Source organism: Melopsittacus undulatus, chromosome 2 (genome assembly GCF_012275295.1).
Source record: "Melopsittacus undulatus isolate bMelUnd1 chromosome 2, bMelUnd1.mat.Z, whole genome shotgun sequence".
Lineage (NCBI taxonomy): Eukaryota > Metazoa > Chordata > Aves > Psittaciformes > Psittaculidae > Melopsittacus > Melopsittacus undulatus.
In genome coordinates, this window is record NC_047528.1 from 33,831,745 (window position 1) to 33,858,933 (window position 27,189).

Here is a 27,189-nt window from a genome sequence, read left to right on the forward strand (position 1 = left end):
CCTAAAAAGCAAGTCTCCAATCCTAACGAACTCCAAACACAGCTACTTAACTTACTTATCAGAATTTTCATGTTAAAATTTAACTTTTAGTGGTGTCTTAGCTTTTGTCTTCTTCTGAACTGTGACTTCTATTAACTCTACCTAAACCAGCAACTGTGTCCTAAACTTGCATCAATCTTAAATATATTCTAGTATTGATACTGAAACGTTTGGCAGGAGGTTTCAAAGAAATTTAAAATTTTATCCTCATGTTTTTCAGAAAATTAAGGCTGCCAATTTATAGCTACAAATCATCACAAATTTTTAATGAAAATGCAATTGCTTTACATTATAGGGAATCGATTTTTTTTTCCGATGACACATATTGCTTCAACCAAATACCACTTCATATCAACATACAATATAATGGGCAATGCACAGGGCGCATCAGTCTGATATAACAAACTGTGAAGGCCTTCAGGTGAAGTGGTCTTTTTACAAGTGATTTGAGGAAACCTGGAAAACTATTTAACAAAAGCAGAATGGATAATAATAGGATAAATATCTATATATTTTGGATCCTATAGATATCTACAGAAATATCTATAGCAGAAGAAATATTTGTAAACCTTAGGTTTACAAATAAAATCATCTCTATCTCTTCCCAGCTCATTTTGTTTCCCTGCTAAGTTAGACCAAACTGCTTATCCTGACAAAGACTGATTACCAATTAAATATTGCAGAAGCTAATAAAGTGATATCTAGAAGCTTATCCAGATGGCTTTATTAAAGACAATAATCTTTGACATAAACGCTACTTGGAAGAATTGTATTGCTGAAATATTTCAGAAGCTACAGGAAGTTTTAATGATATCTTGACAAGCAAGAAATCTCAGTAAACATGTAGTGAAACTTAAGGTGACCTTGCAAATAGCTTATATAAAACATTTTATAAAACTGTTGATTCCTGACGGTCTACTTTTTCCACCATTTGATGTCAGGTTACATCCAGTGAAATGAAACTATATGAACAGCCATCCTTCAAATACTAAGTTTCATCATTTTTTCCTGCCTCCCAGGGCATGAAATAGCTACTCACCACCTGCTGTTCACAGGTTGGTTTGTCAGGTTGCAAGTCAGAATTGATATGCACTGACTTTTATAACACCCACAATATTATCTCTGTAGTGCTTAGGACAGCCACTGCTGCCTTGTGCTGGCCTGCAAGCAACCCTAGAACTAAATTAAAACAAAAATAATTCTAGACTGTTTGTGTTTGAATTTTACCATATGTCATGCAAGGACTTTCAATGAAAATTGTATATCTGGGGCAAGCTACAGAACAGCCAAGGGCAAATTCATTAAGCATCTGCAGCCAAAATTATTCTTGGTTCATTGATTCAATTTTTTCATGAAATAATTATATGCGGTTATTCAGACTTACAAACACTTCTGTTTTCCAAAGCAATGACGTCTAGAAAGGACAAGATTTTTTTTCAAGGAACTTTCTCTTTGCCAAAATCCTCCAGGTGCACCCCACACAGGTGTGTTTCCTTTTCTTTACTATTTATAAACAATTGAAATAGCAATATCATTTGTTTACTTAATTGTTTTGAGCACATGAGCTGGAAATAAGTACACAATGAATGAGAAGACTGAACCCAGATAAACAATGGGAAAGCTTTCAGGCTGTGTTTTTCTCATCACTGTTCACTTGATGGAGGGAAACTAAATTCCTTGACCTTGGGTTAGCTATCATAAAATGTAATCAAAATTCTTTGAGTTTAGAATAAATACTCTAAATAGGTTAGCAAGCTAAATTTACTCAATTTCTATGATGTATCATGTCCTGAAACAGGTTATATTCCCCCCCAAAAGTAAATGAAAAGAAATATTTTTTTTTCTTGTAGAAAAGATACAGGTTAAGAGCTAATGGCAAACTAATCATAAGGCATGCTGCTATTTCTTGGAAACACTGAACAAAACCATCAGGCTCTATAAGGAAGGATCAAGCTAAAAAGCAGGCAGACTTATGGAAACTGCGAAATAAACCCCCCATAAAATGTATTTCTGTTTTAAGAAATCCCTAATGTCAACATGACTTATATTGTTAGTAAAAGGAGTTCTAATGACAAATTTACACCACTACTGCTAGCAGCTGCCAGTCCAGCAATGGTGGCCACCCCCAAAAGCTGGTATCCTTGCTGTTTCTGCCCATTACATTATTACTTCTGCTGAACTTTGTCTTACAACCCTTTCCTTATTGACATGAGTGTCAAAAAAGTCCTGTAAGTGTTGATTTACCCAGGAGAGCAGAGAAACTTAGTAGGTCCTTCAGAGCTACAATAATATACACTGAAAGCATTAGATGCTGTAGCTCGGGAAGCACAGCAGGAACCTTGATGGCATACGTCCATCCTTTTCATTTGGAAAAAAACACTAACCAAAATACAATAACAGCAAACTCGAAAACCAACCAACAAACCAAAAAACTCAAATTCCAAAATAAACACATAAAGAAACTAAAAAAAAAATCAAATAACTATGCACTATTGGTAACACAGATTTATATGACCGAGGCCAAAACATAACGAAAAGCAGCTTATACACTCCTGTATACTCTTTAAGGTCAAATTTTTTCAAAATTGGTTTTGGAGGTTCATTCATGTGATTTTATAGCTGCAAAGTAAGCAGCAAAGAAACAACTGTCTGTAGTTTAATCAAAAGATAATAAAACTCGAATTAATATGAGGAAACCTTTATCTATGTAAGTTAGCTATTTCCTTTACTAAACAACGCAGAACTTTAGTTGCCCCCACAGCAGAAGCAATCATGGCTAGACAGAGTGAAAATTCGCATATTGTTCCTGCATAGTATTTGTAGCTATTGTTTAAAAATATTCTCAAATGTTCAAAAGCTAGTGCCTCCATTACAGAAAAATATACTCTAAAATCACTTTTAAAATTTGTAGTATGCCCATGAAGTCTATGGGAATGAGTGTTATTCTGCACAGTTTAAATAACAAATTTTGCATCTGTCCATATTTCTGAAATACAGCTGGTGTGATAAATCAGTCTGCATAACCCTTAGTAAATGGGTATATTTTTTTACCCAACATAGTTTTTTGTGACCTCATCAAGCAATATTTCTTCCTTTTTCACATTTTGATTTTTTTTTCCTGACAATTTTGAGATCCTGAATTGTGCTTCTTTTTCCCTGCACATACAAATCATTTAAAAATACATTAAAAATTTATTATGGTTTTATTGACTTAACTATTGATCTAAAACCAAAAACAAGCAAACAAGAACCCAACAGAAAAACCCCACAAACAAACAAAAAAACCAGCACATGAAATTCCAGTGATGAAATAGGAGTAACTGTTTTCTCAGGCTGAAACTGATCGAAAGCATCCCCTATATAAAAATGAAATGCATTTCTGTGGATGCACTGATGCTTCACCATCTGTCCAACATCTCAGATTTACTTTCCCAGACAACTTCATATTTCACCCTTCAGTCCCTAAAGAAACATCACTTTAAACAGGGCCACATGGAAAAATGCACTTCAATAACATCTGAAGGTCTTGCGTTTAGCTGCAAGGGCCTCTAATCTAAATGAATGATGTGCCTATAGAGTAAGCTCCATTTAGAGTTATGGAAATAGGGAGGAGGAAATACAAGGGAAAGAATGCTAAAAATAAAAAAAAAATAAAATTAAAGAGACAAAAGAAAAAGGGGGAGTGTAAAAAAAAGAAAAAGGAAGACACTAGAAGGATGTGGGGGAGCGAAGTGAGTGAGGGGAAATAACAGCAAATCCAGAATGATGGCAGTAAAAGACACAGAGATTTAGAGATAAAGCCAGAAGATGCTGGCAGCCATCTATCAGTCTGCCCTGATGAAACAGGTATTGGAAATTAACTCAGGAACCCTATGAATTACATTCAATCCATGCTCTGGGCTAAGCACTTGTCAATTTTAGCTGCTATCACAACCTATTACTTACAGACTACATGGCTGGCAAGCTAATGACACTGGAGAGTGTTAAAAAACAGTAGCATAAACTGTGTACAGCGATGCCTGTCACACTCTGAGCATATCTTCCCATAGTCCAAACTGAAAACTAAAAGCCCAAACTATTAATTGCTCAGTGAGGATTTAACCTCATATTATATTATTTCATGCAGGAGAAAAGTACATACCTGAAGAATTAATCAGTGATCTGCCTGTCCATAGAAAGCTTTCACCAAGGTTTTCTGGACATTGGGAAAAAGTGCTTTGATTAAACTTCTTGAACCTTCTTCCCCCTCCCCATAGGATAATCCACACTGAGACAGAGATCTCAAAACTGATAATTTTTTAGAGGATTCTGGCAAAAGTGTAGACAAATACGTTGCTCCTATAAAGCTTCAGTCTCTCATACATACAATGTACATCTTTGTTGTGAACTTGGACTTCCCACCTAACTAATGCTTGATTTCTTAGCTTTCAAAACAGCCTTCCAGGGAAGGTTAATTTAATTTTATGGCTATAAATACATACACTGATAGCTGTGCACTGAAACACTAGAAATGCTTTTTATTAGAAATGTACTCACCCAATATATTAGAACTTTTTTATTGTATTTTTCAGCTGATAAGTTTGTCTAGCAGTGAAATATTTCAATAAACAAGTGCATTCAGAGTAAATGTCAGACACTGTGATTCTGTGACTACCAGCTGCTGCTGCTGTTGATGGAGGGAGACGGGGAGAGAGGAAGAAGTACTAGTACCGAAAAACTGATTAAGGCCAGATTAGAACCAATGTTTGTCAAGTAAAAGGGCAGCTTTTTGTCTGATGGAAGAGATTTAATTAGAAAAGCCACAGAAAGAAACTGTCTCGAAAGTACCAGATCCATTTTCTTCAGATAAGCTAATGAACACCATTGAACTTTGCAAAGAATTGCTGAACCAGTATTACAAGGAGGGAAAGTACAGATCTGTTGCAGACTCCCTCAGAAATGCAACTAACCAACTATCAGTGTTGCTCTCCATCCCAGGGAAGGAGTAATATGACACATTTACTTACTCTTTTTTCTTCCATTTGAATGAGAATGTACAAACAAATTATTACAGAAATAAATTAATTTTGCACAATGTTTCTCTTTTGCAGCAGATGATAAGTTAAAAATTCAAGTCGCATGTTATATGTGCTAAGTCACCTACATGGTACATTATCTGCCCAATTTGTTGCCTAATTCTATCAAGGTTTTTTTTTCCCATAAGAGCAAGCATAACAAAAAGTCTATTAAGGAACATAATATTTTGCATTAGACAAGGGCATCTTGAATCTATTAAAGAGCACAGTAAAAAAAATCTTTTAACAATGACAACACAATTAAAAAAAAAGGAAAAAATCCCATCACAAATGAAGAAGGTTATGTAGAAATTCAGAGTAACTAAAAAAATCTCTTAAAAAACCTCAAAAGCTTTTACATGCTTTTGGACTTTTCTATGCTTCATTCATATTCTTCATGTGCTTCCCTCTTTGCTTTTAGACTTTCACAGTATATCCACGTTTGGCACAAAACTACAGGTCTGGAATTCAGGTATACAGCATGGGTGAAATAGAATCATTAAGCATCTATAGTCCCATGTCACAAATTAACTAAATTTTTTTATCATAGATCAGACAAATAATAATAAAAAAAGTTTATTAAAAGCAAGCAATGAAAAAGCATTAATGTAAGATAGTATTTAATAAGCCATTGAAAATTCATGTAACAGATTTTCAAAACTGAAAAAACGAGCCTTTAATATGAACTCGGGTGCTTGAGATCCACATTTTCTTCAAGTATATCTTTTGCTGTAAGGTTTTGGAATTGAGCTTATTGTGTGGGGTCTCAAAAGGCTCACTGAAGTCTATGGAAATTTTCTATCAGTGAATGTGATGCCATTATCAAAAGACACAAAGTAAGGATGAAACTAGGACTTTTAAAGTTTTGGAATACATAATAAACACTTGTCTGTAACAGGAGATACTTTATTTAGCTGACAGAAAGCATTCAGTGTACTTGGTGGAGAGCCTCCTACTCTGAGAAAGGATGAGAATAGGTTAAGTCCATACTTCTCCCCTTTTACAGTAATGTAGGTAACATTATAAAAAAAAGGAAGGTTGAGAAGATTGCTGGTGTTTGCAGTGGTACTTAAGAAAGAAGTAAAAGCAAACTTGTCTTCCTCATTACTGCCCTTTTCCCCTGTCATCTCAAGTATTATGTGTACATAATATGCTAAAGAGACACTGCTTTAAGTTGAGTAAAGGGTGGGAATATATCTTTGGGGTATTTCTACAGTTGTATTTTTTTTTCCCCTTCCCTTTTTTGGATGAGGTAAGAGAAGACATATATTTTTTTACTCTTTCTGACTCTGAAACCCTACCAGTTACATTCATGAGGCAACACCTAAAAGAGACAAGTAGTAACATTTTCATAAACAGTCTCTAACACAAGCCAGATGCCAAAAGACTGCACCTTTTGGTACATCTGAAAATATATAAATACATGAACATTCTTCAAAGCAGTTTTTGTGGAGAAGTAGCTACATCTTGGTCATGTAGTATTTTTTAATATCAAAACAGCTTTTCTGCAGGCAAAGTTCTGGTTTTATGAAGAGATAAACAGAGAATAAACAGCAGTAGATATTGCTGGCAATGCAATATGCCATCAATAGTGAAAGATTTTTAAGGTTAAAAGATGTGCCTGATGGCTGAAGATAATGAAACTCAAACAGATTATATGGATAATCCAAGGTTCATATGGATATGGAAAAATGTGGTCAGAATCATGGTAACATTATACAATTATATATTAGATTGATGAGGGTCAAAGCAGCAGAAATATGAAGCCATACTGGTGCTAAAATCTAAAATGCTTTCCACTGCTGAAAGAAGTACACAGGTTTTTTACTGTTAGGAATAACGCTGCTATGTGCCAGTCTGAAATGCCATTGCTCAGAATTCAAGACATTGGCAAAGACAACAGTATGCTGTTGCTAGGTCAACACACTGAACACAAATTGTGCCTGCAAATGGAAAGCTACAGACAACAGGTCACATCTCCTGAATTCTGACTTTCTGAGGTTTAGTCCTCTCTGTGAGACACAAGCAGGTACAATTCTAAAACATATATTGATTACTTTTTCTCTATTGGCATTATTTACAATTATAAATTCCTTCTCTGTCCAGACCAAGATATAAAGGAATACACAACATGTTCTGATATTAATATTTCTCAGTTATTCTTGATCCTTAGTTCATACAAGCTATCCAAATGCTTGTAAGGATGAAAAATCTGTTTGTATAGGCTAAATTGATTTGGGACTTTGTGGTTTTCTATTCACTATTCATTTAGATCATGTCTTCTGGTAAAGAAAGATGAGAACCCTAGATAGTCTCTTGCATTTTCCAGATCCTCTTTATCCTGTTAATGGCATAGAATAACAATATGCTTATGAATGGTCTTTAATATGATGGTAGTGGAAAAGATTATTTATTCCTGTTACGGCAATGATGTAAGAACTCCCAATGCTGTCACCTCATTTCAATACAGATACCTAATAAAAGCACTGCTGACCTACTGGGTTAAAAAGGGAGGCAGGGGTCTAGTGCAGTGCTACACCACAGGAATGACAACATCTCAGTCTTGCAGAGTCCTGTGGTTTTGCTTTCTGCAGGAAACTAAGAAATCATTAAGCTTTGAAACTGTTTTTATTAGTTTGTTTTTGCACAGATAGAAGGTAAATAATGATCTTTGGTTGGATGAAGTGACAATCTGATTGTTATCTCTAGTGTTCTGAGTTGTAAGTCAAGACCATCCTACATTCTTGTACACATGATACCAGAAATTAATAGTTTTCCACAGAGATAACATTTGGAGAATGTATTATCAGTAGGCAGACTGCAGTCTCTGATAATGAGTCTAGGGAAGTTATTGCCATATTAGGCAGCCAGCTGATGAGTTCCTCTAGAAACCCTGATAAGATCCTTTCTACATAATGTCCATATGCATGTAAGTACTGTTTAAGATTCCAATTGAACAAAACTCAGGTCAGAATATTGAAATTAATAGGAATCGTAATTACTCTGTTGGAGCTGACTTATCCATTGCAATGTTAACTACTTTAGATTTTTCCTGTATTTCCTGGTTTTCCTATATGGTATCATAGCTTACATACTGTGGTCATTAAAAAGCCAACATTCATTACATCTTGCTGTACTAGTGACTTCAGTCACCAAAATGCTTTCTATTAAAAAAGAAAAATACTTGAAGAAAGTTCCACTATGGCCACATTAGTTCCTTCACCTGGTCAACAAAGAGACCATGAGTGCAGAGGTAACCATTGCTTTACAGCTATATATAAGTTGTACATGCTCTCTTCAAGGACAGATAAGTTATACCAGTATATTTATTGTCAAAAATAGTTAACTATAAGTAAAACATAGAGTCATATTTACACTGAAGACAACATAAGAGTTACCTGGATCTAAACAAGAATTATAATAGTAAAATTGCTTCAAGACTACGCTTTCTAAAAATTTGCTTTTAATGTATATTTACCCTAATAGAGCTAGACTACAGATTTTATATATTTTCAGTGTCAGAAAAGACCATAATCTTGTTATTTATATATAATTTGCAAGTTATTATTTTCATGAAGTGTGTGAAAAATGTATTTTGTTCTGTATATATGCAACTACTCTGTTAAGATTTAGGTAAGGTAAATCACTAGACTTATGATTGGATCAGCAATTTTTATTGTATGCATTTCTCACTACTGTAAGTTTTTTTCATTTGCTTTGTACTGAACATATTTATGATGACCACCAAGCTACCTGTGGTCAGTCACAACTAGTAATTAAGTAATTTTTATCTTTTCAATTATTTACAGTCCTACTTGTCTTGACTTACTTGAATCAGTACTTTGCCTTCTATTCATTTTTCATGTATGACCATAGCTTACAATGACCTTACAGTAGTTTTTTATGTCTTTGTGAAATAAACCTATGATTTTCCTTTTACTTTTGTAGAATATGGAAGCCAAACTGGAACAATATAGTGTGTGATTATATGGTATATTTTTCATTACTGATATGTGAACTATTTTCTCTACTGTATATTTAGCTGGTTTTGTCTTTGAATTTTTGCATTTCAATCAATGTGTAATTTTGAACAAAACTGTTTCTTAACTTTCATGGGAGACTCAGCTAGATTTCCTTTGCAACTAACAGGAGAAAAGAAATCAGCAAAGAAGACCTCATTATCAGACACAGACTGAAATATATATCAAAAGTAACCAAAGGGATCCATATATGTGTATATGTTTCCTGGAAGTGATTACATCTTTGTGTCACAAAAGCAGTGGTTGCAAACAATACTTAAAGACTTTTGTGTGATACTAAAGTCTTTGTGTGATATTCATTCCCCTTAAATTTTTGCTGTTCCTGCTGTCACCATTGAGATAACAGCAGGAGCACTAGCAGAGACAAAATGTTGACTGGCTGCTGTTGTCATTGCTTGAGTGAGGACATCTGGCCATCACAGCAAAAATGTCAGTTATTTTACTAAATGTAAAGTTAAAAAAGTACTTGTAAGACTAATATTCACACAGTTATTCTTCAGATTGATGAAGTTAATGCATTTAAATAATCCTGAAGTATTACTGGACTCCTACTATGTTCTAAAGTTTATTTCTATTCTACATATAGCTGTTAGTTGCCATTGTTAACCTAGAATATCTCCTGTCTTTTCCATTTATTGTCTTTTTCCATGATTGTCATCATATTTCCCTTGTTGAATAGGATAATATTTGGCATTAAGATGTTATTATAATGACTACAATGACTATATAGAAATTTTATGAATGACACATTAATTCTGTTTCTCCATAAATCCATATAACACAGCTCCAAGGTAATCTTGCAGTTTTAGACTGTTTAGGGGAAAAGAGCTGGCTATTGTCATGTTTCCTGATTTAGGAGAGATTATTTTTGCTTCTCTCTACCACAATAAAAATGTTGCAAAATGACCTATTTATCTTTTATTGACCAGTTCCTGGGAGACAGGTGTCAGCAGAAAGTGGAATTTCCGTGTCCAGCTTGTGGGTATTTTCCACCTTGTCTCCCATGGAGTAAAACAAGAATGTATGCAATGGGGATCTGCATCCACCCCATTATTCACCATTTCTCATACCTTCTGGAATTAAAGTGAGTTTTTTTTCCAGAGATGAGTTCATAAGACTTCAATGGATGAAAGAAGACACTCAAACTGAATTCTAAAGAACGAAATACAATTTATTGCTCTCAAAGAAGAGGAAAGGTGAAGGGAAGATAAATTAAAATGTGACTTTCTCCAAATTTGTCTGACACACTTCTTCCCCTTCCTATACCAGCTCTGGTAAATAGGCTTGTGGCATAGATGTAATTTAAGTAAGAAGTAGAAAAAAATAACTGAAGAATACATAGTAATTTTTAAGTAGACGTTAGAATAAGATAGTAATTTTCTCTGTCAGACAAAGTCTATGCTATCCCTATCTTTTGCTTGACAAAAATGAGAAAAACTAAAATAAAAAGAATCACTTTCTACACTTTTGAAGATCTTGGAAAACCAAGCTTTAAATGGAACTGAAAACCTTATGCCACCAAGTTGCTATCTCTTTTTCATTAATTTTAAAGCATTACAGATGCATTCAGAAGACAAACCATCAGTCAGCAGTGACAGCCAAAGTAAAAATGTATAAGAATAAATTGGGCTTTAATTTTTCTAGACTAAGTATAGACATCTATCATAACTAATGCACTTCTAATAGCACAGCATTTCTTCCCATGAAGTAACCTCATCTGTTTTGTTATGTGTTAAGCCTAATTAGAAAGTCCTAGCAGATGAACAGTCCTAGCAGTTATGAGAAGAAAAGCAATATTTCTTTTGACCAATGTAGGTGAAATCTACTGCAATTAAAGTTATGGCAAAGTTTATGCAAGAACAGAGAGATCATATCTTTGTTAAATAGGCTGTGAAGTCCTCCTACTTTTGGTGCTTAATTACTGGTGTCATGCTTGTAATAGCGGCATCTGTGCACACTCAACACTCTAATGGGCAGCTCCTACAGGACTAATGAATTTTAATTGATGGTGTTTAGCGTGGCTTTTGGTTTCTGTCTCTTGTAGAGGAGGCTATGCCCTTCTGCTCTTCTGTCCCCAAGTGAGCTGGATCTCTGTTGGGGAGCTCATAGATACAGATGGTCAACAAAAGGTGAAGAATGCCAGAACTCTCTGGGCATCAGTTGCTTTTCAGTAAAGATAAAGCTTGAATTGCTAATCAGCTTGCTTTTTCCACCCAAGCTGTTTATGCTGTGGGCTTAATGTTAATCTGTTTTAGTAAGATGACACATTCCTTTTAAATTCAAAATATGCCTTCTATGTTGACAAATCAGAAGGCAACCTTCTACCCAGGCTCCTCATAGGTAGTTTTAAATGTAACGTCCTTTGTCAGAAACAAAACAAAAACATCTTGTGGAGATGCTTAATCATTTTAGCCATTCCCAGAGATTTTGCAGAACACTTAAAAAGAATACATTTTTTCTAAATGTGCAGGTTGCTCTCTAAATATTATTTTTTTCTCTAAGTATTCTTTTTTCTCAGATCAGATGCTCATTCTTCACACTGGTACTTCCTTCATTTGCACTTACGAAAAGATGCAACGGAAGGTAAAACACATTTGGAAGAAGTATCATTAATTTAATAAATCTCAAGTTTCTTTTACCTGATATGTAACACTTTTAAAAAGGGTGGGAAAGTATTTTAAACATAAGATATGAGTGACATGAACTTCACATTCAAGAATTCCTGCTCCATGAGCAACAAATCTTTAAATCACCAATATGTCAGAGGCTATATAGAAATATGCTATAATCAAAATCTGGTTTATATAAAAAAAGAAAATTGTTCATCCCATGTTGGTTAATCAACAGAGCTATTTGTTGTTTGTTTCAAGGCAACTGTTTGCCTGTTTTCCTGTGCCCTATCCCCCTAAAGGAATAATCAAAAGCAGGAATGAAAATGTGCTGCTTGTGAGTGATTTCTCTGAATTGTTATCATCTGTAGTTCCCTTTTGCTGAAAAAAAAACCCAACCCAAAAATCAAACCACAAACAAAACCACAATACCTCTTTCCTTTAAGCATATTCTCATATTTTTAAAAAGATAAGTTTTTTTAATCTCAAACATGTATTAAATATATTAACTAGATATCATTATGAATGAATAGCTCAGTTATAGTCAAGGATGAGTTAACCCTTAATTGCAGTTGTTGCATCAAGCCACACGTGCAGTTGTTCACTGAACAACTAGTTGTTCACTAGAAATAACGCTACTAGAATGTGACTACTAGAAATAAGCTGCTCCAGAGAACTTGACAAAAATAAATTAATAAAATGAGTCACTAAAAAGCGCTGCTTTTGATTTATTTATTCCAAGCTCCACAGCTAAAACACAAGAAGTTTTATGTGAAACTGTCATTATTTGATAACAACGACATACCAGTTACAGGTGATATAGTTTTATACAGAAGCCATTCAGAAACTCAAATATATCGACTTCAACTTGCATTTAAAACTATCAAAAGAGCCTTTAGGAAAGGTAATCCCATCAGTTATATTTGCAAAGAGCAGATTTTAATAATGCAGTCAAGATTTCTTGTGTAACAAGGACTGCACAAAAGCTGGAAAAAAATACCCATATATGCTTATGAAAGTTTTAAAACAAGTTAATCTTCTTTCATGTTTGTGCATATATTGGACTGTATGCATTAATATCTTCTGGCTTGCTCTATGAATGCAATAAAGACAGCAATAAAAAGAGTTTAACTAGCTAATGAAGCAAGGTTTACGTTGGCTTGAACTGACTTTTCCTGTAGTACTAAGTTTCCAGTCATCACTAAGAATGTGGACAAACAATTTGATATAAATTTATATTCTAGGTAACAATATCCCCAGAAGGAATCAGAATAAAACACAGTTAAAGGAATATTGCTGAGCATTCACAAGATATGAAGTTTTGTCATGAAAATCTCTCAAATTACTTTGAAATGTGTATTTTTATTCAAGCATGAACATTATGTGTTTGCTCTAAACAATGAACATGAAACAGAATGCTTGGAGTAAGTCCGTCACTGCAAACCAAGATTTCTAATTCAGGGATAATTTGTGAAGAATTTCATATGAAACACTAAATGTGTTAAAAATGCTTTCAGTAAGCCTGCTTTAATGTCTTCTGTGCCCAAGAGGGTTGGTAACAATATGTGAGGATCACAGCTGGGGTGATCAGACATTTCTGCTACCAAACAAATTGTAGTTATTGCATTTTTAGAAATGGCAGTCCATTTATCAAGTGAGCTAGAATGCCAATAAATGGGCAGGTGAAAAAAGTTACAAAGATGGGGTCAATGAATGAGGTACAAAAAACCAAACAAGAGCAGCAAAATACTCCCCAATGCAGCTGAATACTGAAAAGTAAGGTACATGGGAGATTTCATGCCACCTATGCCAGGTAAATCATGCCTAAAATGCCCAATTTATGTAGATAGATAGATGATAGATAGATAGATAGATAGATAGATAGATAGATGATAGATATACACATCTACATATATATATACACACATACACATCTACATATATACACACATATACATATACATATGTATATATATATGACAGCTTCAGATCAGGCTATTCTCTGTTCTCTGATCATTGTACAGTAACTGGAAAAAATCTGGCTGGAGCTGTTTTCATTTAAGTTCGATGACACTAAAAATATTTTTACAGCAGATAGAAAGCAGTCCATCAGATGACCATCAGATCACTCCATATTATTGTTACAGACACACATATACACACATGAACAAGTATATAAAACACAAGATATCTGGATACATTTATAAATTTAAAAATAAAATCTGGGAAGCCTGTCAAGCTTGCTCAGAGGTTTCATGCTCATCATGAACAAAACACTGGCACAGAATGCAAATCTGCTTGGGGGGGTATTTTTGAAAGATGAGCAGTTACTCTGCAAAAAAAAAATATTGAAGGTTTCACATTATAGTTATGGTGATATAATAGCTCCCTGGCAATGAAGGAACAGTCCTTTTCCTGATCATATAGCTCTGTCCTCTCTTTTACACCTGTATGGTGGCTCATCAGTTAGTCAAGTGAGCCAGAACAAACATCTAAAAATAACGGAAATCTATTTGTTTGGGGTGGTTTTTTTTTTACCCTTTTATTTTGGGTGGAGAGAGAAGAATAGACATTTTAAATGAATTTTGCATTTCTGATCCTACTTAACGGTGTGATCAGACATCCAACACAAGACAAGCATGAAGGGTGTGGCTACTTCTGCAATGAAGAGCTACTTGTTAAATTGTGATTACTGAAACACAACACTTAAAGAAACTACTTAATTATATTACTACCAGGACCTTGTGAAGTGAATTGCTTAAAGTACTCAGTAGAAGGGAGGAGTATCTTCAATAAAATTATGAGTGGTTACAGAAAAAGGGAAAAGAATGTGTTTAACAGACATTCTTGTTATGAACTTTCATTAATTGACATCTTGTATAAAACTTCTTACCATCGTTTTTCAAAGAAGGTATAGTACAGATGAGTGGAGGGTTTCAGCTGCTATCATCATCGATGACAAGAATGAGGTTTCAACCCTATTTCCTTCCACATGCATTTCTTTCTCTGCTTCAGTCAGAAGCTGCCTGGATCTTCATATCAGCACAGAAGATGTGGACCCAGAAGAGATGGCAAGCAGCATTTCTGAAACCTTCTCTAGATGTTCTCCCAGCAGAAGGCAGCCTTTATTTAACATACGAGATAACCAAGATATATTCTAGGTACCAGTAATACAAATCAGTTTCAAATCAGAGAACCCTGGCAGGCTTTCTGCCATTGAACACTGCCTGCTATTTGGTCTCCTGTAAAGGGAGATGCATGCTGTAAATAGTTTCTTGGCAGATTGCCATTCAAGGCCAGTGCCAGGAGTCTAGCCCTGGCCTTGTTGTAAGCCTGGACCCATGGGCTCACCTGCCATTATGAGGTCAGAAGTCTGAAAGGCACTGGTATTATTTAAGGCAACAGTTTAATTTACTTTAAACATTAAAACCAAACAAGCATAATGAAACCCGCTGCAATGGTAACTCCATGCACATTAATGTTGAGCAAATATATTGATCACCCTTTGCAAAGATGTTCTTTAATACATTGTAAAACCTTGACAATATAGTATAGTAAATAAAATGGAGGATGGCTGAGTGCATGATATTAGATCAGCATATTCTGCAACAGAGATATGAAATATTTCAGGGTACTTGCTTCCTAAAGGAGCATTAACTAGCTTCCATATATTAGCCCAGGGATCAATAGATAGTTCAATTCCCAGACCTTCATTCTAGCTCTCAGTAACACAATATTATCTAATCCATGTCCTACCCATTATCAATAAAATAAGGGAATCCTTTTGGGATGTTTTGGGCCAGACCTCAGTCAGGGTAACTGCTTCCCAAATTTTCTTGGTAAGAAAAAGAACTTTTAAGATCACTAAGGAAAGTTTGTACAAAGCAGCTGCTATGCAAAATGATAGAAATTTTTCCTTCAAATGTGATGAGCTCAAAGTCAAATACATGGAAGTTTTTGGTGTGCAAAACTGGAAGATGAAAATTTTTCATTTCTAGTTTTCTTCCTCTTCTCATTTGTTGTTTCTGTACATCTGACTCCTGGGACCTATCTTTTCTCTTCCCATGTCAGCTGCTCACTGGCAAGAAAAACATTAAGGTAGTATTGGAAACAGTTTTGTTTCTCAAGTCCTTTGACTGCCTGAAGCTTAACAAGACATTCACGTGAAATACCGTATCTACAGAGGTGATAGTGAAAAAAGTAACATGATCTTGAGATTCTGTCTTCTGTTTTCAATACGTAATTTCCACCCACCTGTGAGGTCTTTTAATTCACACATTTACATGTAATGCTATTGACTGAGGAGAAAATGAAACTTGGCTTGAAATGCCAAGGTTTCTTCTAGAGTAAACATAAACTAATTTTTGTTCTGTAAAAGTCTCCAAGCAGGGTTATGTGATACAGATGATCAGTATCAGGATAAAGAGAATAGATCTTTCCTAAGCATCTATCAGCCCTCAGGAATACCTGTTGTTTCCATTCTGCTTTTCTTTTTCAATGGGTCACACAGTCAGAGACATGATTTTATCTCCAAAACACCGGCCAGAATTACTAGCCCATCATAAGGCAGAAAAGGATGAGGTAATGATTTGCATGAGGACAGTGTCATCACTCCTGCCCCATCCAGGTAGTAGCAGGGAGGAAGTGGTGCCACCCCATGCTACTCACTGAAGCACACAGAACTGAGTTGTCTGAACTTTGAGCATTGCACAGAGACATGGCAGGGTGTGTTCTGGCAACTGACAACAAATAAGAGTTTACATCAAGCTTGTCTGTTTTGCTTGATGCATCATCCAAGTATCCATATGCAGCAAACAATTGGCACAGAGTTGCTATGGCCTTGATACATTGACTTTAATAGAGTAAATCTAAAGCATATTGGTGTAGCCAAGTGAAGCATCATTTTTCCATGGTGCTGAGGCATGAATCAGAGTAATATATGTAATTTCTAGCAAATCATTTTGTTTTAAAACCAAATCAGTACATTAATTCTGGAAACCTTCTGCAACAGGGTGTTAATTAATAAGTCTAACAATCAGGACAATCAGTACAGACACCTAGAAAAATAGACACAGCTCAGAAGTCTGCGCTGTTTATTTTTGCGGTCTTTGGTTGATATTTTTCCTAACAGCTAAAGCAACTGTGTTTCAGGGTCTGAGTACAGACCATCAGGAACACTTAAATGTATATCTTTTTGCAGGAAATGGCAGCTCCTCCCCACAAACTCACAGAGGAAAGCAGATGAAGAATGTCTTTTTGATGATCAAAGCTTTAACAGAAAGGCACAGACAAAAGCTGGTGAGATACAGCTATCAGAAAGCCTACAAAAATCTCATGCTTGCACAATTGCAAGGTAGTATTGCTGTGAAAGAGATTAAATCAATAAAGAGAAATGGGAGAGAACAAGATAGACTGCATTTATTTGTGCATCTGTTGGTGATGGTGTGTATATAATGCAGAAGCCTGGTCATTTCAAATGTTCATCCACATCTTAAGAAATAGCATTCATTTAAATAAATAAATAAATAGAACAACAGTAAAAGGAAATAAATAAATAAATAAATAAATATGAGTACTGAATAAGGCTGTTTTTAATCCATTTTTGCCAAGGCAACTTTATTTAGAAAGCTGTTTACCTTTCTGAAAAGCCTCATTAGGCATAAAAACAAAGAATGAAGTTGATTAATGTTCTCTAAGTGTGATGTTCAAATTGTAATTTTCATATACGTAAATGGATGCTTCTGCTGCATTTTGTTTCATAATTTACAGAGTTAGCACCGTCCAAACCACTAATCAGTTTCTTTTTATGAAGACAGCTGCAAAAGATCCTCCTAGAATGCTAATTCTCATTAGTGCCTTTGCTTACCAAGAAGTAGGGCCTTTCTCACAGATAACCTCATCATTGTAAACTGGACTTAGGAAGATGTAGTTGATTTGCAATTCAATTTGGAGATACTATTTTATTTTATTTTTATTTTATTCAGTAAGGTAATTTGAAGAGAAAAAAAAGAGCAGCAAAAAAATCCACAAGTGAATGATTTGTAAGAGAAGAGTGCCTATAAATCAAGGTGGTTATCTTTTTTTTTTTCTTAATATATATATGATCATCTGCTGAGCTGTCAGGAAAAAAAAAGCGAGTTACACACAGGTAGAATTTCTCTAGGTACAGTCTGTATATTTTGTAGGATGATGACATTAATACAGATTAAGCACACCATTTTTCTAGTAATTCTGACCTAAAGGTCCTTTAATGCAAAAAGTAGTGCTATAACTATATGCACTGTGGCAAGAAGCAGAAAAGACAAACAGATTAATACATTGGGTTATCATGTATGAAAAATGAGGTTTAAATCAGAAGTAGTTATAGAATGCTATGTTTTATGGTATTGCCTCAGTTTCTCTCAGCAGTGCTAAAACCAGCTCACTGGCAGCATTAGTTTCTGTTAATTTGGAATTTTCATGCTTCAGTGACAGTATTAATTTTTTATGCCATTGTAAATAGTAAGTAACCAATCAAATGGTCTAAATATATTAATGTTCTGCCTTTGCGCATAGGTATGAGAAGATTAAACTAATTCTGCTGTACAAAGAAAACAGCTGCACGGAAGCACTGAAAGTACATTTACTGTTGCAAGGAAGAATGATTTTTCTCAAAATATTTTGCAAAGGACCAGAACAAAATTAGAGGTACTCTCCTAGCTTTAATACTGCAAACAGCAGCAATGAAACAGTCTAGCAGTTTTTATAACAAATCCAAATATAAGGTGTTAAATAAACTACAGTTTCAGAAATCAGTTTGAGAACAGCTGACACATATTCAGGAGTCCGTGTTGTATCTCCGCAATGATTAGAAATCTGAAAGTCCATTTCAAAATGGAAAATGCCTCTGTTGCCCTTCCCGGAGATACATGCTTATACCCATCAAATCCAGCTTCAGTCCTTTCCATTAAATCTTCCTATATCTCCCACTTAGATTAGACAGTGCCCCCTCTTCTCATCCACCTCTTGATCCTACCGGCTGCATACAGATGCCTGCCCACCCTGACCTAAGTCACTCAAACAACACTTAGGGTCAAGCAAGCAGATCTGGGATCCCTCTTGTGGAGAAAACTCACACTGATGAGACTATGTAAACAGGATGGGATTTTTCAAAAGGCAAAATAATATTCTGTGGTTAGGCACCTTGAATATCAGACTGTACAATTACTGGGGAAAAAAAGAAAAACCACACAAAAAATTCCCCCAAAACCTTTGCATTTGTGAACTCTCTGCCTTTATGCCTAACTTCTGTAATTCATTGGCTCTATGTTATGTGTTTGAAAGTGATTTCACAGAACAAGAGAGAACAATTATAGAAACTGTGCCTTAATGAGAACAAGAGTGGGAGAAAGGATAACAGTGTACTATTGAACTGAGAGGATGCTAAAATAACTGGCATAGAGGACAAGAAAAGAAGATTTTGTAGAAATAAAGGCCATATGAGGTGCAATAAATGTAATTGACAAACTCAGAAAAGCTAAGAGCATCATATAAGCTGACTTCTCAGATGCAAAAATAGTACATTGGTTATGCAAATCTGTTTATTTTAGACAAATGAACTGCCAAAGCAACTACCTTTTTAGGTGCATGAGAATGTCAGTCTTCAGCCCAGATATGTGGAAACAAGACTGTGTTATATAGCCGATGTTATCTGTGAAAAATACAGAAAATCAGGATGAGTTGAAGGGGAAATAGAAAATGCTCTTGGATTATAAATGATTTTCAGAGTTAGGGTGCTGAAGGCTGGTATCAACAGAGGTGTTGGAGGCAGAAAAGAGTATGAGAAGATAAATGAAGGAGCACTGTTACTGTTGAAGAAACATAGCCATCGAGGTGCTAAAAAGCTTTCCTTGCTGATTTTTGCTTACTTGCTTTGTGTTTCAGATGTATAAACAGCTAAACAGTTGGGACTGCTAGATTGTCACTACGTAATCCTATTGCTGGTACTCCTGACTGTGGAATTATCAGAAGCTATAAAAGAAGTAAGTTAACAGAGAAAGAAAAAAAAAAAAAAAACTAAGCAGGTAGTTAGGCAGTAAGAGATAATGAGAATCATGGCAAAACTGTCCTCATTTGGTTTTAGAGGAACTTTTGACAGCCATTTGGCACCCACAGAAATAATTTCTCACATGCTGACAAGCCAAACATAGCACCTGATACATGAGCTGTATTCAACGCTCTTTGTAACATCTGCAAAGTGGAGGTTGCCTATCCATTCCTTATGTTTCATTGGTTTACTGCACAAAATGCATAAAAGTCAAAACATGACCTATGAAGTGTCTTAAAAACAGAGACGTTTTAACTGAATATTCTGAAAATCTAGAATACTTGGAATTATATATATTAATTTGCTAATTTTTATCTATTCTCAAGAAATAATATTTTGATATAAATAAACACAACATTACCAAATTGACATAAGTATGGAAAACAGTGAATTATGCCCAAATAAGGTGTCTTGTAACATGAAGAGAAAAAAATTTTTGTGTGCTGGCAAATTGTGTCTTTATGTGAGGGAATTCTTTTCCTCTGAACTCCCCCAAAGAAGCTCTGTCTGAAATATGGTTTCCTGAAAATACAAAAGTATGTGAAAATTATAATTTCACATAATGTAATAATTAACTGAAATCTCCATTTCACTGGAAAGACACATGGATGCCCTCAAATAGATGAAAAATGGTGTGTTAGTTTATAGCAACTTTTCCTTAGAATGATAACTGAATCCGGCAAAACAGATTCCAGTGTTAATTATCCCTGATGATATATAGGGTTTTACTTCTATTATTATCAAAGATCACTTTGAGCCCATATGCTTGCCTTTTGCACTAGAATGTTACTTGCATAAAAAAAAAAATCTAAGAGAAATTTATTTCCGTGAAAAACTTTGAAGTCATATAGCACATATAAGAGACTATAGGAACTACAGTACATTCTGATCTATAGTCCAAAATTATATTTAATTGGAATATAGCAGATAAGTTCAAGAACGAACACTAAGGAAGCCCACTTAGAATAAACTTCAGGAGCATAAGTTATTAACGTTGATCCAAGTATCCACATTCATAGACAAGTAGAATAATTTGGGCTGTTAAGAGAGCTTTGAGGTCATCTACTCCAAACTCTGCCCTGTCAGCAGGGACAAATTCGGTTTGAGCAGGTTGCTTGCTCACTGACCAGATGAGTTTTAAAGCTCTCATAGGAGGCAACTGATAACAACTCAGATATAACACTGTGTTTGAGACACCTGTTGAATTATCAGTGAAACTGGATGAAACACCACCAAAAGAAATACAGGGTAATTAATGTGAAGACAATTAACCAAAACTCTTTCAATTCATTTTTCTTAAGCTGTCACTGTAAGGAACACAAGGAATGCTGTCAGTAAGCATGGTCACGGAGAGTTCAAGACTCCTACATATACAGCAGAAAATTGTTTGCACAAATGTTCACACTGTATTTGAAAGTCATTCTTTGTAAGATTTTTCAGGCATCCAAATGAAACAACTTCATGCAATTTATGTAATCATAAACTAGTGGTAGTAAAATCTTACTCGAGGTAAATATACTGAAGTTTGTTGCCTTAAGTTGATCAAACAATTCTCAACCACATTTCTAAAACTCAAAGTCTACTTGTGGGTAATTTACAAGGTCATGCTTTGTTCATAAATTATTCATTATACGCAGCTTGCTCAGTACAGATCTTTGACTCCATTAATAAACAGCACAGATGACAATCTAATATTTTTAAACTTCCTTTTATAGTCACCCTTTCAGACATCTGTCTTTTATTTCAAATTTCCAGGAGTCTTCTTATCTATGTTATTGAAAAAGTGCCCAGTGGTAAAAACACACCTCATTTTCCCAAATCTAAGTCCTCCACCATCTGCAGTAATCCACATAGTTCTCTTTTCGTAAGAAAAGCTGATGAATTAGTCAGAGAAGAGTCAACTTCCAAATCCAAGGATTCAAACACCCTTATTCTAATTCTTTTGCATTTAATCCACAGGATCTCATCTTGAGCATATCATCTCATTAGGACTCACACTATTGCAGAGTCAAAGATTCCTCAGACATGTGCTATTTCACTGCATTTAAGGTTTGATTCGACAGCATTGATGGCTTACAGTAACACCTCTTTTATCATCTACAGTAAAGACCGGCCATGGTGTATAAGTAGAAAATAGATAAGTTTAAACTTACATCTAAAAATACAGTAGAGTTATTTTTCTTGTAAGAAACACCACTTAGTGAGAGCACAGCTGTGTACTGCACCAGATCAAGTTTGAGTGGTTTCAAAAAGCCACCCCACGTAGAGCCCATTACAATAATCCAGTTTGATGGATGAAATCCAAGCACACATGCTCTCCTGGTAGTTTCCTGCATTGAAAATATTTAAATACAATGAAAGAACTATAGTATTAAATAAATTTCCTGTTTGATATTCATCAGCCACTGAAATAGGAAACTTCTAAGTGCGTGGTAGTGCCCTTATACTTTAAGTAAAGTAACACAGTGTATATGCATAAGCAGCTCACCACCAGCGAGATTTATCAAAGTTATTCTGAATAGCCACTCTGCATGCTTTGTCTTCATGAAGTACTGGCCTTTTTCTACCTTATAATTAACATTTATGGATAGCATGTAACTCTCTGACCAGCACTGTGCCACTTATGCTCACTGCATGTACAACTTGCACAAAAGGCCAATGGAGTTTGCTCTTTGGAATGCCATCTGAAGAAACTGGGCAATTATATGAAAAACTCCACAAAGCAAAGCAGGTCTTAATATCAGCTTTGCATTCAGAAATGTATTTCGTAGCAGGAGTATAGTATAGAGACAATATACAGAGGAGCTAGAATGAGGAGACTGATGCACAAAGACTTGACTTCCTTTTTGCTTTCCTCAGATACAAGCAAAGAGAAATAATTCTGTGGATTTCAAGAATGGTGATGGATTTTTCCTGCCATTTTCTGTTTAAAACATAGGATCTTCCCCACATATGGCAGTTGCCATGTTAGTGCATACTTACAGCCAGGTTTTGCTAGACATTTTTAATTCACTGGAACTGTTATCGCAAATTAGACTAGAAAATCACATCTTCAATTCAAAATATCCTGAATCTCTAGCACGTTTTTGGTCTCATTTTGACAAGACACGCAAACATTCCCTGGTACTTCAAAAGTTACCCTTTCTGAGCCTCAGCTTCTCTGTTCAGGAACTCTGCCTGAAAGAACATTCTACCACAGGATCTGTCACAACCATCACAGGATCAAGATGAGGTTGATGAGTTTCAATTATGTATCTGTAGCTTCAGATGAATTATATTTTACATGGGTAACAGAAAAATAATACCACGAATCAGGGTTATTTTAAATCTCTGAAGAAAACCAAAATAAAAAATAAAAATAAAATTTAAAAAAATCCTGAGATTCATATGTGGTTTTGATACCATTTATCTTGCATGTGCCTTGAAATAAGTCTAGAGTTGCCCTTCTGGTATTCTGAATTTGTAATTTTTAATGAATAACGAACACATTGCTTTTTTGCTTTGTAAAATTGTTATGTGGAACCTGACACAAAAATTCTAATAAGCAAAACATCACACAATATAAATAATTGCAGTTACTATCATATAATATTGTAATGAAGACTGAAAGCTAAGGCAAGACTTTACAAAACTGCGATTTATGGTGCATAGACACACAACAGTGCACTCACAAAGTTCTGCTGAAATAAAAAATTATTACCTCAAGCTCATAGCTCCATCCCTGAAGAAGGAATCTACACAACTGCAAGTACTATGATCCCTGACACGAAGATCTTATAAGACACTTTTTCATGTCATACAAATAATAACTACAGCTAAATTTTTATGTGTACATATCTGGAAGGTTACATTTTTTTGTGGTACTACATAAATTTTAAGAAATTGAATTTTTACTAAGAGAAACTTACCCTTAAAATTCTTACATAAGATTTCTCACATTGGAATATATCAATAAATATAAAATTCTTAAATAGAAGCAAGTGAAATTGCTTCAGAAATAAAGTATTTCACATATATGGGTACTGTGAGAACTAATGATGAATGAATACTATGTCAACTACTACTATCTTCTGATTTTAGAGAAGCTTTTAAAATGCATGCCCTTGATATGTCTTCATGATTCTATTTTGCTTTCTAGAACAAACATTTTAAGAATACATTTTATTGAAAGGAATATTTTACTGAAACAATTAATAGTAGGCCAGAACTATATATGCTTGAGTGCAAGTTCATACGAAAACAACAATTATATTTCTTTGACTGGATATTCGTAGCTCAAGATATTTGGCTAAACAGAACTGCATAGATTATGTCAAAAATTTTACTTGAAAATAAACACAAGCAAGTAAAGAGAAGGGCCACAGGGGTGATCAGGGGGTTGGAGCACTTCCCATACAAAGACAGGTTGAGAAAATTGGGCTTGTTCAGCCTGGAGAAGAAGTAAAGGCTGTGTGGAGACATCATAGCAGCCTTCCAGTATCTCAAGGGGACCTACAAGGTTGTTGGATAGGGACTATTCATTAGGGACTGTAGCAATAGGACAAGGGGTAATGGGTTTTAATATAAACAGGAGAAGTTCAGGTTAAATTGTCATGGTTTGAGCATGTTTTGAGGGTGTTTTTGTTCAAGGTTTTTCCCAGCCAGGTGGAGGAGGGGAGGCCGGGAGGAAGGAGAGACAGGGCACCTGACTCAGGCTAGTCAATGAGGTATTCCATACCATAGCACGTGATGCCCAGGATGCATACTGGGAAAGAGAAGGCTGGAGGGGGGAGCTCTGGAGAAAAATGGAGGAGGGAGCACATGGTGCTCGGCCAGGCAGGGTGGAGTGAGTTATGGGTCGGTGGCTGGTGGGGTGTTGTATTCTCTTCACTTGCTGTTTGCTGTATCATTATTATTTGTAGTAGTAAATGGCAGTAGGGGTTTTGTGTTATGCCTTAGCAATTAAACCGTTCTTATCTCAATCCGTGGGGGCTACATTCTTTGGATTCTCCTTCCTAACTCTCAGGGAGTTGGGGGACTTGGTTTAAACTACGACATAAATATAAGAAGAAGTTCTTTACTGTGAGGGTGGTGAGGCACTGGATCAGGTTGCCCAAGGAAGTTGTGAATGCTCCATCCCTGGCAGTGTTCAAGGTCAGATTGGACAGGGCCTTAGGAAACATGGTCTAGTGTGAGGTGTCCCTGACCATGGCAGGGAGTTTCAAATTAAATGAACCTAAAGTCCTTTCCCACCCTAACCATTCTATGATCCTATGATTCCCTAACATTTATTATTGGCCTGAAAGCAGCAGTATCTAATACTGGTGTAGTCAAGTGACTAGGAAGTCCACACTGTCATCTGATCACCCTCAGAAAAGGCAGGAGACTGAACAATTAGTAGGTTGATCCAATGTTACTTTCTCATCTTTAGTGCTCAACTGTCTTTCCTACAAGAACACTGGAATTATGCAGCACATGTAAAGATTGGCGGACTGAATTCAGTGAGAAGTGATAACAAACCACTACACGATGAAGTTGTACTACTAGCTCTTTAACAAAGAATACTTTGATCTCCACTGAAGATTTTTAGTGTATGAAGTGAGGTGCAGGTCAGATGGAGTCAACACTGACCACTGCAGTGAAAGAAGTATAACCTACATCCATATTCATCATATAATGAAAATGATATTTCATGTTAGATTACAAGATGATCTATAAAGGAACCAAGGGTAACTGCCCTCATTTATTAGTCCACACCTAAGAAACAGGGGAAATTAATTAAATGTAATAGAAACTACCCCTGTTTTGTAGCTTCTCTCACTTTAGGAATGCAAGGGCAAGGAATTTGCAGCACAGTTCAAATTCAATTTTCCAAATTATTCAGTGTCCCATGGTAATCAGATAAAATGCTTGTATCATGTTAGAAGTAACAGGTTTTGGGAATCATACACAGTACAGAGAAATAAATGTCACAGAAGGAACACAGAATAGAGAAGCTTTGATGTTCAGCATATCTGAATTGGATGGAAAACTTAATAATTGAGTATTAAAATAGATTCAGTTTTGAAAATTAAGATAGAGGTTAAATTGGTGAGTTTTGATCAAGCATTTATAGGGCATTCACTTGTGTAACAATAAATACTGCCACTGTATTCCCAGAATTGCTTTGGATAGAATGTAGAGGTCAACATGCAAGTGAGATGTGATGCTCACTGTTGCCCACTAGGAAGAAGAAGGAACATTGGGCTGACCCGCATGCCTTTTGACAGCTTACTGTTTCTGCTTATCCAGACATGACAGTTATAATCAGATAATTCCATTTTTATTTCAGCAGTGAAGAGTCTCTCAAACCTCTTTGTTCTTTGGTTTAACAGTGATCTGAACCATACTTGTATCCAAATTGTTTAAATATTTTTACAACATTCATTTACAAGTTTGCTTTAAGCTATCATCCTACAAGGCTGCTAGCTTTCCAGTCATTGACAAACCTAGACTTTTCAAAACAACTTCCACCATAAACATTGAATCACAAAAGGGCACAAACAAACATTACTGGTCACTATGTTTTACAAACAAAAGACAAGTTACAGATTCCTCATCTAAAATTCTGAGAAAGTATTGCTTATGGGGATGCTAATATTAGACAATTGCCATTACTGCAGGAGTGTGATAGTCAAAACACATAGTTGCATAACATCCATCCTTGCACAGCAATAGGTGGGCAGGGTTATTGAAATACTGACATCTTGTAATACAAAGTTGCCATATTCTAAAACTTTCATCTCTGCAAAGATGACAGTCATAATGTAACTCCAAATAGTATCCTTGAAAGCTCTTTTAATATTAAGCTACAGAAAACTGTCCAAGAAATAATTAAAAAAAGGAAAGTATAGGTGGGACAACAAAAGATGCATTATGATAGACCTGCAATAGTGCAACCAGCATTAAATATTTTTCTGTTCATGTATGTAGCAATTCAAGAAGAAAATGGAAAATAACAACACAACGTACATTTATCATGTTCATACATATCTGAAACCAAGACCATAAGTAATTCTGGATAATAGCATGAGAAAATTAAAAAGCAAGATATAAATCTATAGGAAGGATAGAAAAGAATATAAGATAAATTATCCACATCTGATGAATATGAGATGGCTTCTAAATAAAAAGAGAGAAAAAAAAAGTAGGTATTTGGAGAGTGATATGTAACCCACATACCACATAAATATTACTAGCTCTGAGAAAAACAGGTATGATAAGACATACTACTTACAGAAAAAAAAAAAAAGGAAAATATTTTTTCATTTATTAAAAGTAGTGTCTGGTCTCATGCATTTATGGCAATGGATTAGTATCAAGTATTATAATAGATTGTAAAA